This window comes from Pseudophryne corroboree, chromosome 8 (genome assembly GCF_028390025.1).
Source record: "Pseudophryne corroboree isolate aPseCor3 chromosome 8, aPseCor3.hap2, whole genome shotgun sequence".
Classification (NCBI taxonomy): domain Eukaryota; kingdom Metazoa; phylum Chordata; class Amphibia; order Anura; family Myobatrachidae; genus Pseudophryne; species Pseudophryne corroboree.
In genome coordinates, this window is record NC_086451.1 from 479152203 (window position 1) to 479170034 (window position 17832).

The 17832-nt window shown below is 45.7% G+C and overlaps 1 protein-coding gene across 6 annotated transcripts in view; it reads right to left on the minus strand.

Moving 5' to 3' along the window:
- Positions 1 to 17832, minus strand: part of DACH2 (dachshund family transcription factor 2) — a 731638-nt gene that overhangs the window by 155276 nt on the left and 558530 nt on the right. The window lies entirely within an intron of this gene.

The following is a 17832-nucleotide window of genomic DNA, read 5'->3' on the forward strand; positions in this document are numbered from 1 at the left end:
AGGTAGTGTAATAACTGTCTCTCTCCCCTTACTGTGCTGCCACTAATGTGTGATGTAGGTAGTGTAATAACTCTCTCTCTCCCCTTACTGTGCTGCCACTAATGTGTGATGTATGTAGTGTAATAACTGTCTCTCTCCTTACTGTGCTGTCACTAATGTGTGATGTAGGTAGTGTAATAACTGTCTCTCCCCTTACTGTGCTGTCACTAATGTGTGATGTAGGTAGTGTAATAACTGTCTCTCCCCTTACTGTGCTGTCACTAATGTGTGATGTAGGTAGTGTAATAACTGTCTCTCTCCTTACTGTGCTGTCACTAATGTGTGATGTAGGTAGTGTAATAACTGTCTCTCCCCTTACTGTGCTGTCACTAATGTGTGATGTAGGTAGTGTAATAACTGTCTCTCTCCTTACTGTGCTGTCACTAATGTGTGATGTAGGTAGTGTAATAACTGTCTCTCCTCTTACTGTGCTGTCACTTATGTGTGATGTAGGTAGTGTAATAACTGTCTCTCTCCTTACTGTGCTGTCACTAATGTGTGATGTAGGTAGTGTAATAACTGTCTCTCCTCTTACTGTGCTGTCACTAATGTGTGATGTAGGTAGTGTAATAACTGTCTCCCCCCTTACTGTGCTGTCACTAATGTGTGATGTAGGTAGTGTAATAACTGTCTCTCTCCTTACTGTGCTGTCACTAATGTGTGATGTAGGTAGTGTAATAACTGTCTCTCTCCTTACTGTGCTGTCACTAATGTGTGATGTAGGTAGTGTAATAACTGTCTCTCTCCTTACTGTGCTGTCACTAATGTGTGATGTAGGTAGTGTAATAACTGTCTCTCCTCTTACTGTGCTGTCACTAATGTGTGATGTAGGTAGTGTAATAACTGTCTCTCTCCTTACTGTGCTGTCACTAATGTGTGATGTAGGTAGTGTAATAACTCTCTCTCTCCCCTTACTGTGCTGCCACTAATGTGTGATGTAGGTAGTGTAATAACTGTCTCTCCCCTTACTGTGCTGTCACTAATGTGTGATGTAGGTAGTGTAATAACTGTCTCTCTCCTTACTGTGCTGTCACTAATGTGTGATGTAGGTAGTGTAATAACTGTCTCTCCCCTTACTGTGCTGTCACTAATGTGTGATGTAGGTAGTGTAATAACTGTCTCTCTCCTTACTGTGCTGTCACTAATGTGTGATGTAGGTAGTGTAATAACTGTCTCTCCTCTTACTGTGCTGTCACTTATGTGTGATGTAGGTAGTGTAATAACTGTCTCTCTCCTTACTGTGCTGTCACTAATGTGTGATGTAGGTAGTGTAATAACTGTCTCTCCTCTTACTGTGCTGTCACTAATGTGTGATGTAGGTAGTGTAATAACTGTCTCCCCCCTTACTGTGCTGTCACTAATGTGTGATGTAGGTAGTGTAATAACTGTCTCTCTCCTTACTGTGCTGTCACTAATGTGTGATGTAGGTAGTGTAATAACTGTCTCTCTCCTTACTGTGCTGTCACTAAACTGTCTCTCTCCTTACTGTGCTGTCACTAATGTGTGATGTAGGTAGTGTAATAACTGTCTCTCCTCTTACTGTGCTGTCACTAATGTGTGATGTAGGTAGTGTAATAACTGTCTCTCTCCTTACTGTGCTGTCACTAATGTGTGATGTAGGTAGTGTAATAACTCTCTCTCTCTCTCCTTACTGTGCTGTCACTAATGTGTGATGTAGGTAGTGTAATAACTGTCTCTCCTCTTACTGTGCTGTCACTAATGTGTGATGTAGGTAGTGTAATAACTGTCTCTCTCCTTACTGTGCTGTCACTAATGTGTGATGTAGGTAGTGTAATAACTGTCTCTCTCCCCTTACTGTGCTGTCACTAATGTGTGATGTAGGTAGTGTAATAACTGTCTCTCTCTCCTTACTGTGCTGTCACTAATGTGTGATGTAGGTAGTGTAATAACTGTCTCTCCTTACTGTGCTGCCACTAATGTGTGATGTAGGTAGTGTAATAACTGTCTCTCCTCTTACTGTGCTGTCACTAATGTGTGATGTAGGTAGTGTAATAACTCTCTCTCTCTCCTTACTGTGCTGCCACTAATGTGTGATGTAGGTAGTGTAATAACTGTCTCTCCCCTTACTGTGCTGTCACTAATGTGTGATGTAGGTAGTGTAATAACTGTCTCTCTCCCCTTACTGTGCTGTCACTAATGTGTGATGTAGGTAGTGTAATAACTGTCTCTCTCCCCTCACTGTGCTGTCACTAATGTGTGATGTAGGTAGTGTAATAACTGTCTCTCCCCTTACTGTGCTGTCACTAATGTGTGATGTAGGTAGTGTAATAACTGTCTCTCCCCTTACTGTGCTGTCACTAATGTGTGATGTAGGTAGTGTAATAACTGTCTCTCTCCCCTTACTGTGCTGTCACTAATGTGTGATGTAGGTAGTGTAATAACTGTCTCTCTCCCCTCACTGTGCTGTCACTAATGTGTGATGTAGGTAGTGTAATAACTGTCTCTCTCCTTACTGTGCTGTCACTAATGTGTGATGTAGGTAGTGTAATAACTGTCTCTCTCCTTACTGTGCTGTCACTAATGTGTGATGTAGGTAGTGTAATAACTGTCTCTCTCCCCTTACTGTGCTGTCACTAATGTGTGATGTAGGTAGTGTAATAACTGTCTCTCTCTCCTTACTGTGCTGTCACTAATGTGTGATGTAGGGAGTGTAATAACTGTCTCTCCTCTTACTGTGCTGCCACTAATGTGTGATGTAGGTAGTGTAATAACTGTCTCTCCTCTTACTGTGCTGTCACTAATGTGTGATGTAGGTAGTGTAATAACTGTCTCTCTCCTTACTGTGCTGTCACTAATGTGTGATGTAGGTAGTGTAATAACTCTCTCTCTCTCCTTACTGTGCTGCCACTAATGTGTGATGTAGGTAGTGTAATAACTGTCTCTCCCCTTACTGTGCTGTCACTAATGTGTGATGTAGGTAGTGTAATAACTGTCTCTCCTTACTGTGCTGTCACTAATGTGTGATGTAGGTAGTGTAATAACTGTCTCTCTCCCCTTACTGTGCTGTCACTAATGTGTGATGTAGGTAGTGTAATAACTGTCTCTCTCCCCTTACTGTGCTGTCACTAATGTGTGATGTAGGTAGTGTAATAACTGTCTCTCTCTCCTTACTGTGCTGTCACTAATGTGTGATGTAGGTAGTGTAATAACTGTCTCTCCTTACTGTGCTGCCACTAATGTGTGATGTAGGTAGTGTAATAACTGTCTCTCCTCTTACTGTGCTGTCACTAATGTGTGATGTAGGTAGTGTAATAACTCTCTCTCTCTCCTTACTGTGCTGCCACTAATGTGTGATGTAGGTAGTGTAATAACTGTCTCTCCCCTTACTGTGCTGTCACTAATGTGTGATGTAGGTAGTGTAATAACTGTCTCTCTCCCCTTACTGTGCTGTCACTAATGTGTGATGTAGGTAGTGTAATAACTGTCTCTCTCCCCTCACTGTGCTGTCACTAATGTGTGATGTAGGTAGTGTAATAACTGTCTCTCCCCTTACTGTGCTGTCACTAATGTGTGATGTAGGTAGTGTAATAACTGTCTCTCCCCTTACTGTGCTGTCACTAATGTGTGATGTAGGTAGTGTAATAACTGTCTCTCTCCCCTTACTGTGCTGTCACTAATGTGTGATGTAGGTAGTGTAATAACTGTCTCTCTCCTTACTGTGCTGTCACTAATGTGTGATGTAGGTAGTGTAATAACTGTCTCTCTCCTTACTGTGCTGTCACTGTGTGATGTAGGTAGTGTAATAACTGTCTCTCTCCCCTTACTGTGCTGTCACTAATGTGTGATGTAGGTAGTGTAATAACTGTCTCTCTCTCCTTACTGTGCTGTCACTAATGTGTGATGTAGGGAGTGTAATAACTGTCTCTCCTCTTACTGTGCTGCCACTAATGTGTGATGTAGGTAGTGTAATAACTGTCTCTCCTCTTACTGTGCTGTCACTAATGTGTGATGTAGGTAGTGTAATAACTGTCTCTCTCCTTACTGTGCTGTCACTAATGTGTGATGTAGGTAGTGTAATAACTCTCTCTCTCTCCTTACTGTGCTGCCACTAATGTGTGATGTAGGTAGTGTAATAACTGTCTCTCCCCTTACTGTGCTGTCACTAATGTGTGATGTAGGTAGTGTAATAACTGTCTCTCCTTACTGTGCTGTCACTAATGTGTGATGTAGGTAGTGTAATAACTGTCTCTCTCCCCTTACTGTGCTGTCACTAATGTGTGATGTAGGTAGTGTAATAACTGTCTCTCTCCCCTCACTGTGCTGTCACTAATGTGTGATGTAGGTAGTGTAATAACTGTCTCTCTCCACTTACTGTGCTGTCACTAATGTGTGATGTAGGTAGTGTAATAACTGTCTCTCCCCTTACTGTGCTGTCACTAATGTGTGATGTAGGTAGTGTAATAACTGTCTCTCTCCCCTCACTGTGCTGTCACTAATGTGTGATGTAGGTAGTGTAATAACTGTCTCTCCCCTTACTGTGCTGTCACTAATGTGTGATGTAGGTAGTGTAATAACTGTCTCTCTCCCCTCACTGTGCTGTCACTAATGTGTGATGTAGGTAGTGTAATAACTGTCTCTCCCCTTACTGTGCTGTCACTAATGTGTGATGTAGGTAGTGTAATAACTGTCTCTCTCCCCTCACTGTGCTGTCACTAATGTGTGATGTAGGTAGTGTAATAACTGTCTCTCCTCTTACTGTGCTGCCACTAATGTGTGATGTAGGTAGTGTAATAACTGTCTCTCCCCTTACTGTGCTGTCACTAATGTGTGATGTAGGTAGGTAATAACTGTCTCTCTCCTTACTGTGCTGTCACTAATGTGTGATGTAGGTAGTGTAATAACTGTCTCTCCTCTTACTGTGCTGTCACTAATGTGTGATGTAGGTAGTGTAATAACTGTCTCTCCCCTTACTGTGCTGTCACTAATGTGTGATGTAGGTAGTGTAATAACTGTCTCTCCCCTTACTGTGCTGTCACTAATGTGTGATGTAGGTAGTGTAATAACTGTCTCTCTCCTTACTGTGCTGTCACTAATGTGTGATGTAGGTAGTGTAATAACTGTCTCTCCTTACTGTGCTGTCACTAATGTGTGATGTAGGTAGTGTAATAACTGTCTCTCCCCTTACTGTGCTGTCACTAATGTGTGATGTAGGTAGTGTAATAACTGTCTCTCCCCTTACTGTGCTGCCACTAATGTGTGATGTAGGTAGTGTAATAACGGTCTCTCCCCTTACTGTGCTGTCACTAATGTGTGATGTAGGTAGTGTAATAACTGTCTCTCCCCTTACTGTGCTGTCACTGTGTGATGTAGTTAGTGTAATAACTGTCTCTCTCCCCTTACTGTGCTGTCACTAATGTGTGATGTAGGTAGTGTAATAACGGTCTCTCTCTCCTTACTGTGCTGTCACTAATGTGTGATGTAGGTAGTGTAATAACTGTCTCTCCCCTTACTGTGCTGTCACTAATGTGTGATGTATGTAGTGTAATAACTGTCTCTCTCCCCTTACTGTGCTGTCACTAATGTGTGATGTAGGTAGTGTAATAACGGTCTCTCTCTCCTTACTGTGCTGTCACTAATGTGTGATGTAGGTAGTGTAATAACTGTCTCTCCCCTTACTGTGCTGTCACTAATGTGTGATGTAGTTAGTGTAATAACTGTCTCTCTCCCCTTACTGTGCTGTCACTAATGTGTGATGTAGGTAGTGTAATAACGGTCTCTCTCTCCTTACTGTGCTGTCACTAATGTGTGATGTAGGTAGTGTAATAACGGTCTCTCCCCTTACTGTGCTGTCACTAATGTGTGATGTATGTAGTGTAATAACTGTCTCTCTCCCCTTACTGTGCTGTCACTAATGTGTGATGTAGGTAGTGTAATAACGGTCTCTCTCTCCTTACTGTGCTGTCACTAATGTGTGATGTAGGTAGTGTAATAACGGTCTCTCTCTCCTTACTGTGCTGTCACTAATGTGTGATGTAGGTAGTGTAATAACTGTCTCTCCCCTTACTGTGCTGTCACTAATGTGTGATGTAGTTAGTGTAATAACTGTCTCTCTCCCCTTACTGTGCTGTCACTAATGTGTGATGTAGGTAGTGTAATAACGGTCTCTCTCTCCTTACTGTGCTGTCACTAATGTGTGATGTAGGTAGTGTAATAACGGTCTCTCTCTCCTTACTGTGCTGTCACTAATGTGTGATGTAGGTAGTGTAATAACGGTCTCTCTCTCCTTACTGTGCGGACACTAATGTGTGATGTAGGTAGTGTAATAACTGTCTCTCTCCCCTTACTGTGCGGTCACTAATGTGTGATGTAGGTAGTGTAATAACTGTCTCTCCCCTTACTGTGCTGTCACTAATGTGTGATGTAGGTAGTGTAATAACTGTCTCTCTCCCCTTACTGTGCTGCCACTAATGTGTAATGTAGGTAGTGTAATAACTGTCTCTCTCCCCTTACTGTGCGGTCACTAATGTGTGATGTAGGTAGTGTAATAACTGTCTCTCCCCTTACTGTGCTGTCACTAATGTGTGATGTAGGTAGTGTAATAACTGTCTCTCTCCCCTTACTGTGCTGCCACTAATGTGTAATGTAGGTAGTGTAATAACTGTCTCTCTCCCCTTACTGTGCGGTCACTAATGTGTGATGTAGGTAGTGTAATAACTGTCTCTCCCCTTACTGTGCTGTCACTAATGTGTGATGTAGGTAGTGTAATAACTGTCTCTCTCCCCTTACTGTGCTGCCACTAATGTGTGATGTAGGTAGTGTAATAACTGTCTCTCCCCTTACTGTGCTGTCACTAATGTGTGATGTATGTAGTGTAATAACTGTCTCTCTCCCCTTACTGTGCTGTCACTAATGTGTGATGTAGGTAGTGTAATAACGGTCTCTCTCTCCTTACTGTGCTGTCACTAATGTGTGATGTAGGTAGTGTAATAACTGTCTCTCTCCCCTTACTGTGCTGTCACTAATGTGTGATGTAGGTAGTGTAATAACGGTCTCTCTCCCCTTACTGTGCTGCCACTAATGTGTAATGTAGGTAGTGTAATAACTGTCTCTCCCCTTACTGTGCTGTCACTAATGTGTGATGTATGTAGTGTAATAACTGTCTCTCTCCCCTTACTGTGCTGTCACTAATGTGTGATGTAGGTAGTGTAATAACGGTCTCTCTCTCCTTACTGTGCTGTCACTAATGTGTGATGTATGTAGTGTAATAACTGTCTCTCTCCCCTTACTGTGCTGTCACTAATGTGTGATGTAGGTAGTGTAATAACGGTCTCTCTCTCCTTACTGTGCTGTCACTAATGTGTGATGTAGGTAGTGTAATAACTGTCTCTCTCCCCTTACTGTGCTGTCACTAATGTGTGATGTAGGTAGTGTAATAACTGTCTCTCTCCCCTTACTGTGCTGTCACTAATGTGTGATGTAGGTAGTGTAATAACTGTCTCTCTCCCCTTACTGTGCTGCCACTAATGTGTGATGTAGGTAGTGTAATAACTGTCTCTCTCCTTACTGTGCTGTCACTAATGTGTGATGTAGGTAGTGTAATAACTGTCTCTCCCCTTACTGTGCTGTCACTAATGTGTGATGTAGGTAGTGTAATAACTGTCTCTCTCCACTTACTGTGCTGTCACTAATGTGTGATGTAGGTAGTGTAATAACTGTCTCTCTCCTTACTGTGCTGTCACTAATGTGTGATGTAGGTAGTGTAATAACTGTCTCTCCTCTTACTGTGCTGTCACTAATGTGTGATGTAGGTGGTGTAATAACTGTCTCTCTCGCCTTACTGTGCTGTCACTAATGTGTGATGTAGGTAGTGTAATAACTGTCTCTCTCCTTACTGTGCTGTTACTAATGTGTGATGTAGGTGGTGTAATAACTGTCTCTCCCCTTACTGTGCTGTCACTAATGTGTGATGTAGGTAGTGTAATAACTGTCTCTCCCCTTACTGTGCTGCCACTAATGTGTGATGTAGGTAGTGTAATAACTGTCTCTCTCCTTACTGTGCTGTTACTAATGTGTGATGTAGGTGGTGTAATAACTGTCTCTCCCCTTACTGTGCTGTCACTAATGTGTGATGTAGGTAGTGTAATAACTGTCTCTCTCCTTACTGTGCTGTCACTAATGTGTGATGTAGGTATTGTAATAACTGTCTCTCTCCTTACTGTGCTGTCACTAATGTGTGATGTAGGTAGTGTAATAACTGTCTCTCCCCTTACTGTGCTGTCACTAATGTGTGATGTAGGTAGTGTAATAACGGTCTCTCTCTCCTTACTGTGCTGTCACTAATGTGTGATGTAGGTAGTGTAATAACGGTCTCTCTCCCCTTACTGTGCTGTCACTAATGTGTGATGTAGGTAGTGTAATAACTGTCTCTCACCTTACTGTGCTGCCACTAATGTGTGATGTAGGTAGTGTAATAACGGTCTCTCTCCCCTTACTGTGCTGTCACTAATGTGTGATGTAGGTAGTGTAATAACTGTCTCTCTCCTTACTGTGCTGTCACTAATGTGTGATGTAGGTAGTGTAATAACTGTCTCTCTCCCCTAACTGTGCTGTCACTAATGTGTGATGTAGGTAGTGTAATAACTGTCTCTCCCCTTACTGTGCTGCCACTAATGTGTGATGTAGGTAGTGTAATAACTGTCTCTCCTTACTGTGCTGTCACTAATGTGTGATGTAGGTAGTGTAATAACTGTCTCTCCCCTTACTGTGCTGTCACTAATGTGTGATGTAGGTAGTGTAATAACTGTCTCTCCCCTTACTGTGCTGTCACTAATGTGTGATGTAGGTAGTGTAATAACTGTCTCTCTCCCCTTACTGTGCTGTCACTAATGTGTGATGTAGGTAGTGTAATAACTGTCTCTCTCCCCTTACTGTGCTGTCACTAATGTGTGATGTAGGTAGTGTAATAACTGTCTCTCTCCCCTTACTGTGCTGTCACTAATGTGTGATGTAGGTAGTGTAATAACTGTCTCTCTCTCCTTACTGTGCTGTCACTAATGTGTGATGTAGGTAGTGTAATAACTGTCTCTCCCCTTACTGTGCTGTCACTAATGTGTGATGTATGTAGGGTAATAACTGTCTCTCTCCCCTTACTGTGCTGTCACTAATGTGTGATGTAGGGAGTGTAATAACGGTCTCTCCCCTTACTGTGCTGTCACTAATGTGTGATGTAGGGAGTGTAATAACGGTCTCTCTGCTTACTGACAAGCAGACGAGCACAGTATATGAGACGTGTTGCAATGGTAACAGCTACCACTGGTTATTATTTGTTGAAGGACAGACATTAATGTATTTGGAGTGGAAAGTAGGGACATATACAGCAGCTAATTCTGTTTCCAATGTTTTTTTTTTTTTTTTTAACACCGTAAATCAATAGCTCAGAATAATTCGGCAACTGAGAAGTAAGTTGGGCATCATTTATAAGCAATAGTTAGCACTGCATATATGGAATCCGGTCAGGATCCCCGAAGTCGAAATACCGTCGCCAGAATCCCGACACTACTCGGAATGCAAACACTGGCATACCGAATTGGGTCACAAGCCCGGCGCTGGAATCCTGAACAAGCATGTGCCAGCCCTAAGACAGGCAAGCCGCCGGGGGGAGGGGATTGCGCATGGTAGGGTGAGGTCAGGTTTACGCTGAGGGGGGGTTAGGTCAAGGCACCTCCAGATAGGGTTAGACTGCGGGTGCGGGGGGGCTTAGTCTGCAGGGGGGGGTTGGTAAGTTCAGGCACCACCGGGGAGGGTTAGGGTTAGACTGTGACAGGGGGGGGGGAGAGAGTTAGGTTTAGGCTGCTACAAGGGATGCCCATCAGTTTGCCAGCTGTCAGGATCCCGCTGCACAGTATATCGGCGCCAGAATCCCGACAACCAGCATACAGACACCTTATCTCACTCTTGGGGGTCCACGACCCCTCTGGAGGGAGAATAGATAGTGTGGCACGTAGCGCGCCACAGTGCCGGTGGTCGGGATTCCGGTGCCGGTATGCTGGCCGCCGGCATACCATACTACACCCGCTAAAAGGGAGGGTTAAGGTTAGAGGACCATTAGGGGAAAGGGATATTATACTTGCCTTCCCCTATTGGGATTCTCTACAACGGGATGCCGCGGTCGGTATGCTGGCCGATGGCATCCCGACCAATCCGCATATATAAGGATTGCACAGTGGTTAGCATTGTATGTGTATATACACACACATATATATATATATATATATATATATATACACACACACACACACACACACCAATGAAGCCACGCTAGACAGCGCGCCCGCCAAGGCGCACCTATCACAGCATTTGGGACACGCACGCGCCCTATTCACTGCAATGGAAGCATCTCTGTGCACTCCCGTAGCGAGGCTACGCGTTGGATCACCTAGCCGCGCCGGGTGTGCATATTTGCAATGGAGCCTCATTAGATGAGCACAGCTCCATCTGTATATTGTAACAGGGTCACCGTTAAAGTCAGGGCACAGCAGGCAGTATGCGGAGTTTGTGCGAGTATTTAATGGCATACAGGCAGCAAACTAACTTCACACCAAACAAAAGAAACACATTTTCCAATCCGAGGTTCGTATGCACGGTCTCTCACTTACAGTCCAAATCTCTAGCACTAGGGGAAACTTTCCCTACTCGCTGGCCTACTCGCTACAGTAGACCTGCTCAGGGTTTAAATCCCTGCCACTGCAATTAGACCAATTCCCAGCTGTGGCTGGGAAGGTCCGAAAACCTGGACCAGAGCCATGTGGTTGAAAGACCACCCTTCTCTTCCTCAACCACACCTCAGAGCCCCTATCCGGGCTTTGCACTAAACCAGGTACTTTTACCTGACTACAAAGCACTTTCTCCGAGGCTGGACGGCTTTTCTTTAACCCCCTACAGGGAACTTGCGACCAGGGAAATACTGCATTCCCCGGTGAAACGAACCCTGTCTCATCACATATCCCCCCTTCGCTTCTCCAAGAGTGGGGAAGCGCCCTGCTCCCTTCGAGGGGTCAGACATCCTTTGTGGTCTTTAAAATTTCCTAGACAGGGCATCAGTATTTTTATTTTGAGCCCAGGTACGATGCTCCACCTTGAATTTATATTGATGTACGCAGAGCCGGCGCAAGCCGCTCAGCAAAGGGATGCAGCGCAGGGAGGCGCCAAACTGAAGAGGCGCTCAGCCTCTCCCTGCTCTACATCCCTGCTGCTGCCAGTTGCCTGTCACAGTGGATGACAGGTAGTGGCGCCGGCAGCGTGCAGAGCGGCTCCCTCCTCCTCCCCAGAGTGTATACTCCTCCCCAGAGTGTGTATGCAGTGTGCGGCCTCAGCCCACACACTGCGCCGCTGACATCCCGATTCCCGATCTGCTTAGAGGGTGGGGGCGTGGCCTAATCGCGGGAGCCGTGGCCACGCCCTTTCGGGTGGGTTTTTTTTTAAGTCCTTGCTGCACAATGCAGGGTGGGTGCAGTCACTGCAGTGCTCAATCCCTGAGCCCCCCAGCCAGGAACATTTCGAGGGGGGAGTGTGATCACACTCCCCCCACTCACCCATGCAGGAACACACAGTGAGTGGATCAGTATTAGCAGCAGCAGCAGCCTCTCTGCCCCACTGCAGCACAGCACACTGCAGCATGTGCTGTGCTGCCAAAATGAGAGCTGCTGCTGCTGCCCAGTAAGGTGGGAGTGTAGCGGACCAGCGCCCCCTCCGGGCCCCTCCATCAGTCCCAGGCCCAAGTAATTAGTACCCGCTCCCTCCTCCTCGTCACTGACAGCATCCTAAAGAGCCATTGGAGTAACGGAGCCTGCGAGAAACTGGCGAGGAAGAGCAGCGCCCGAGCCGGGACCTCCTGCAGGTAACGGGCCGCACTGTGGAGGGAACGAGGGCTGTACCTGGCATAGGGGGTCATTCAGAGATGAACGCAGATCACTGAATACGCAGCCGGATCTGCGTTCATCTCTGCACATGCTCAGGGCCGCCCAGCACAAAGCAAGGCTGCCCAGCATGTGTAGCGCCACCTGCCGATGCATCCGCAATTACATTGCCGACGCATCTGATGTAAGGTTGACCCCTGGCTGCGCTGTCAGCCGCCTTTTTTTCTTTCAGACACTGCTATGCGGTGTAATGTGACTGACGGACACTACTGTGCTGTGTAATGTGACTGACGGACACTACTGTGCTGTGTAATGTGACTAACGGACACTACTGTGCTGTGTAATGTGACTAACGGACACTACTGTGCTGTGTAATGTGACTAACGGACACTACTGTGCTGTGTAATGTGACTAACGGACACTACTGTGCTGTGTAATGTGACTAACGGACACTACTGTGCTGTGTAATGTGACTGACGCACACTACTGTGCTGTGTAATGTGACTGACGGACACTACTGTGCGGTGTAATGTGACTGACGGACACTACTGTGCTGTGTAATGTGACTGACGGACACTACTGTGCTGTGTAATGTGACTGACGGGCACTACTGTGTGGTGTAATGTGACTGACGGACACTACTGTGTGGTGTAATGTGACTGACGGACACTACTGTGCTGTGTAATGTGACTAACGGACACTACTGTGCTGTGTAATGTGACTAACGGACACTACTGTGCTGTGTAATGTGACTAACGGACACTACTGTGCTGTGTAATGTGACTGACGCACACTACTGTGCTGTGTAATGTGACTGACGGACACTACTGTGCTGTGTAATGTGACTGACGGACACTACTGTGCTGTGTAATGTGACTGACGGACACTACTGTGTGGTGTAATGTGACTAACGGACACTACTGTGCTGTGTAATGTGACTGACGGACACTACTGTGCTGTGTAATGTGACTGACGGACACTACTGTGCTGTGTAATGTGACTGACGGACACTACTGTGCTGTGTAATGTGACTGACGGACACTACTGTGCTGTGTAATGTGACTGACGGACACTACTGTGCGGTGTAATGTGACTGACGGACACTACTGTGCGGTGTAATGTGACTGACGGACACTACTGTGCTGTGTAATGTGACTAACGGACACTACTGTGCTGTGTAATGTGACTGACGGACACTACTGTGCTGTGTAATGTGACTGACGGACACTACTGTGCTGTGTAATGTGACTGACGGACACTACTGTGCTGTGTAATGTGACTGACGGACACTACTGTGCGGTGTAATGTGACTGACGGACACTACTGTGCTGTGTAATGTGACTGACGGACAATACTGTGCGGTGTAATGTGACTGACGGACACTACTGTGCTGTGTAATGTAATTGACGGACACTACTGTGCTGTGTAATGTAATTGACGGACACTACTGTGCAGTGTAATGTGACTAAAGGATATACTATGTGGTGTAATGTGACGAGCGAACAATACTGTGCAGTGTAATGTGACGAGCAATCAATACTGTGCAGTGTAATGTGACTAGTGAACACTACTATGCGGTGTAATGTGACTAACTGACACTACTATGCAGTGTAATGTGACTAACAGACACTACTGTGCAGTGTAATGTGTGTAATGGACACTACTATGAGGTGTAATGTGACTAGCGAACACTACTGTGCTGTGTTATGTGCGTAACGGACACTACTATGCAGTATAATGTGACTAACCGACACTACTATGCGGTGTAATGTGACTAACGGACACTACTGTGCAGTGTAATGTGACTAGCGAACACTACTGTGCGGTGTAATGTGATTAGCGAACACTAATGTGCGGTGTAATGTGACTAATGGAAACTACTATAAGGTGTAATGTGACTAGCGAACACTACTGTGCTGTGTAATGTGACTAGCGAACACTACTGTGCGGTGTAATGTGACTAATGGACACTGCTATGAGGTGTAATGTGACTAGCGAACACTACTGTGCGGTGTAATGTGACTAGCGAATACTACCATGCGGTGTAATGTGAATTGGTACTATTCTGTGGCCCCTATATTTTTGGCGCTTCCCCCTGCTGGAGGAAGTGGCATGTGTAAAAGGGTGCTCTACCTGGCGCAAAGTGTAAAAGGGTGCTCTACCTGGAATAATGTGTGACTGGCTCTACCTGGTGCAATATGTAAAAGGGGGCTGTATCTGGCGTAATGTATATAAGGGGCACTACCTGGCGTAATGTATATAAGTGGTACTACTGTGTGGTGTAATTTTGAATGATTGAGACTACTGTGCGTCATAATTATTTTACGCCCCTATATTTTATGTAATTTTTTTATGACCCTATATTTATGGTTCTTGAGGGGGGGGGGGGGGGGGCAAAATATCTAGTTATAGCTCTGAGGATGAGATCGGTCACATTTGTATTTGTAGAAAGGCGCAAAATTGATCGTTTGCAGGAGGGCGCCGAACACCCTAGCACCGGCCCTGGTTGTACGGTTAAAAACCACCTAGTGACCCTGGGATTAACCTCTTTGTTTAGGTGCATCCACCTCAATGGTGCATGATCGGTGACCAGGACGAATTCTCATCCTAATAAGTAATATTTTAAGGTCTCAACGGCCCGTTTTATGGCAAGGCACTCCAACTCAACTATAGCATAATGAGTCTCCATTGGCAAGAGCTTTCTGCTGAGGAAAAGTACAGGTTTTTCGTTATTGTCTATTATTTGTGATAGGACGGCCCCAAGTCCAATGGACGAAGCATCTGTTTGTAGGAGGAACGGCCGAGTGAAGTCTGGTGCCTTAAGAACTGGATGAGTACATAGGGCCGTTCTCAGGTCCTCCCAGGCCCTCTGAAACAGGACAGTCCGTACGATCTTCTCGGGACAAGCCTTTTTCAGGGAGTCAGTCAAGGGCAGGGCTTTTGCAGCAAAGTTCTGGATAAACCTCCTGTAGTATCCCACTAACCCCAAGAAGGTGCGCATCTGTTTCTTAGTGCTGGGTTTTGGCCAGGTAATAATTACCTCTACTTTTTTCAATTGGGGTTTTACTTCACCTCTGCCAATGACATTCCCTAAGTAGTTGGCTTCAGACAGACCAATATGGCATTTTTGCAGGATTGGCAGTAAAGCTGTATTGCCTGTGGGTATTTAGCACCTTTTGTGATTTATTCAGATGACTCTCCCAGTTGGTACTGTAAATGATATCATCGAGATACGCGACGGCATAACCCGCATCTCAGAAGGCTGTCTATAGCACGCTGAAACGTTGCCGGCGCTCCATCTAGTCCAAATGACAGAACCCGATATTGGTAGAGACCATCAGGTGTAGAGAAGGCAGTTTTCTCTTTTGCTGCTTTACTTAAGGGTATCTTCCAGAATCCTTTGGTTAGGTCTAGCATTGTGAGATACTTGCTACCAGCTAGGTTTCCACCAATTCATCCACTCTGGGAAGCAGGTGGGCATCAAACCTAGAGACTTGATTAAGGTGTATGAAGTCATTGCAGGACCTCAATGTCCCATTGGGTTTGGGTACTAAGACTATCGGATTAGACCAGTCACTTTTTGATTCCTCAATTATACCTAACTTTAACAGTTCTTGCACTTCAGCCTTTACCGCCTGTCTCCGAGCCTCCGGGATGTGGTATGGCCTTTGCTTTACTACTACTACCCCTTCAAGGGTGTTAACTTCATGTTCCACTAAGGTGGTCCATCCAGGAATGACTGAGAAGACATCTTGATTCTATCGTACTAATGCTTCGGCTTCCCGCCTCTGAGTAGACGACAAGGTTTCGGCTAATGGAACGTCAGAACTCCCTAATGCACTGGCGAGGATGGTTCCTCCAGCCAAGGTTTCAGCAGATTAACATGATATATCTGTTCAGCGTGACGTCTCCCTGGTTGGATATCTCGAAAGCACACGTGGCCTACAGCCTACACGACTTCATACGACTTCGCCAGTGAGCAGATTAATATTCTGAGTTGGAACAAGGACTATGACTTTGTCCCCTGGTTGGAATTTTCGAACTTCCGTTGTGGCATCATAGGCCCGCTTTTGTCTGGCTTGAGCTTTTATGATGTTTTTGCAGACATTTGGGCCAATTTCGTGAAGTTGGATTCCTCGGACTGCTGCTGTTCTCAGCCCTCTTTTATTATGTTCAAAACCTGCATGGGGTTGCCTCCCGTACAACAGCTCAAAGGGGCTGAAGCCAGTTGACGACCGTGGGACCTCTCGAATGGCAAACATCAGGTATGGAAGTACGTCGTCCCATTCCCGGTTGTTGTCCAAGACGGCCCTTCGGATCATTGTTCAAGAGTCCGATCAAAGTGCTCTACCAATCCATCCGTTTGTGGATGATAAACGGATGTGTGGAAGCGATAAATTCCTATCTTGCGACAGAGTTCTTTAAAAATTTGAGACTTAAAAGGGGGTCCCCTGGTCCGTTAGTATCTCCTTAGGAAACCTCAAATGAGTAAACAGCAACAACAGCTCTTTGGCAATAGATACGGTTTTTATGTTTTGCAGCTGGATTGCCTTTGGGTAGCGAGTGGCATAATAAATTATGACTAGCACGTACTGGTTGCCCTTCTTTGACTTGTCCAGAGGGCCTACCATATCCATAGCAATCCAAAGGCACCCCAATGACAAGCATTAGAACAAGGGGGGCCCTGAGGTGAGACTTTGGACAGGTTCTCTGGCAAATGGAGCAACATTGACAGAACATTTTTACTACAGCGGTTACCCCTGGCCAAAAGAAACACAGAAGTACCCTCTCACGGGTTTTCTCTTCTCAAAACTGTAGCTTTAGCTGGTGGGCGGGCCGACCCTTCAGATAGCTGTTACAACAAGTCCCCGAAGCCCGGGAAAATGCACCCCAAAATTAAGGGGTATGGAAGCTTCAGGCTAAAGGCTGCTATTACTTCATGATAGCTCCTCCATAAGCCAATCCTGATTCAAACTCTTGGAAACCTCTCGGTGGAACCAATGACGCACAATACTTCTACAGAGCCTGGAACTCTCTCTGTTACCCTGGGTAACACAGCCTCAGACACAAGTGTCAATTCACTGCCTGTATCTACTAGGGCAGGAAATTTGCGACTCCCTAATATAACTGGTTCCCACAACAGGGGAGGCTGCGTAGTCAGTGGAACCATGGTACAAAAAACTGGGTAAGCTGGCCCCAGACTTGCAGAGCTACAGTCCATTGGCTCAGCTTTTTTGGACAAGCTTGTCTCACATGCCCTGGGTTCGCCACATACATGACAATTTATGGTACTTTCTTTTGTACTCCTCTACAAGGTCGTGCCCTTCAAAAGGAAGTGCCAGCAGGGTGCCAGCTTCACTGTCTGCGGGGCCGTAGGCTTATTTTTAGGGGTTCTAGCAATATTGACGACAGCTTCATAGAGGGCCAACGCATCGAGTGACTGGGGATCCTGGTGAAGTACCCAGCGCTGCATCTCTTGTCCCAGTGAACGTACACATTGATCTATGGCTACAATCTCTACCACCTGCATAGCAGTAAGAGCTTCTGGCTGCATACAACTTCTGCCATAGCGGGAGAGCTCAGCCAGCTGCTTCCGGACTCATATTGCTAAAGCGCTGTGCTTTCCCAGCTGCCAAAAGACCGCTGCAGGTCAGAATGGCCGTTTTAACGTTCTCATAGTTAGCAGCTTCATTATCTGGCAAGTCTGCGTGCGCTTTCTGTGGCTCCCCATTAAGGCAAGGTGCTAGGTTGTCTGTCCAGCAGAATTGCGGCCACTTTAAACGTTGTGCCACTCGTTCTAAAATAAGGAGATATGCCTTTGGGTCATCACCGACAGACATATTTTTTTAACTGACCAGAGGTAGATTCCTCATTTTTGGACTTGAGGAAGCTAACCAATTGCTCCGTTAGTGTCTGG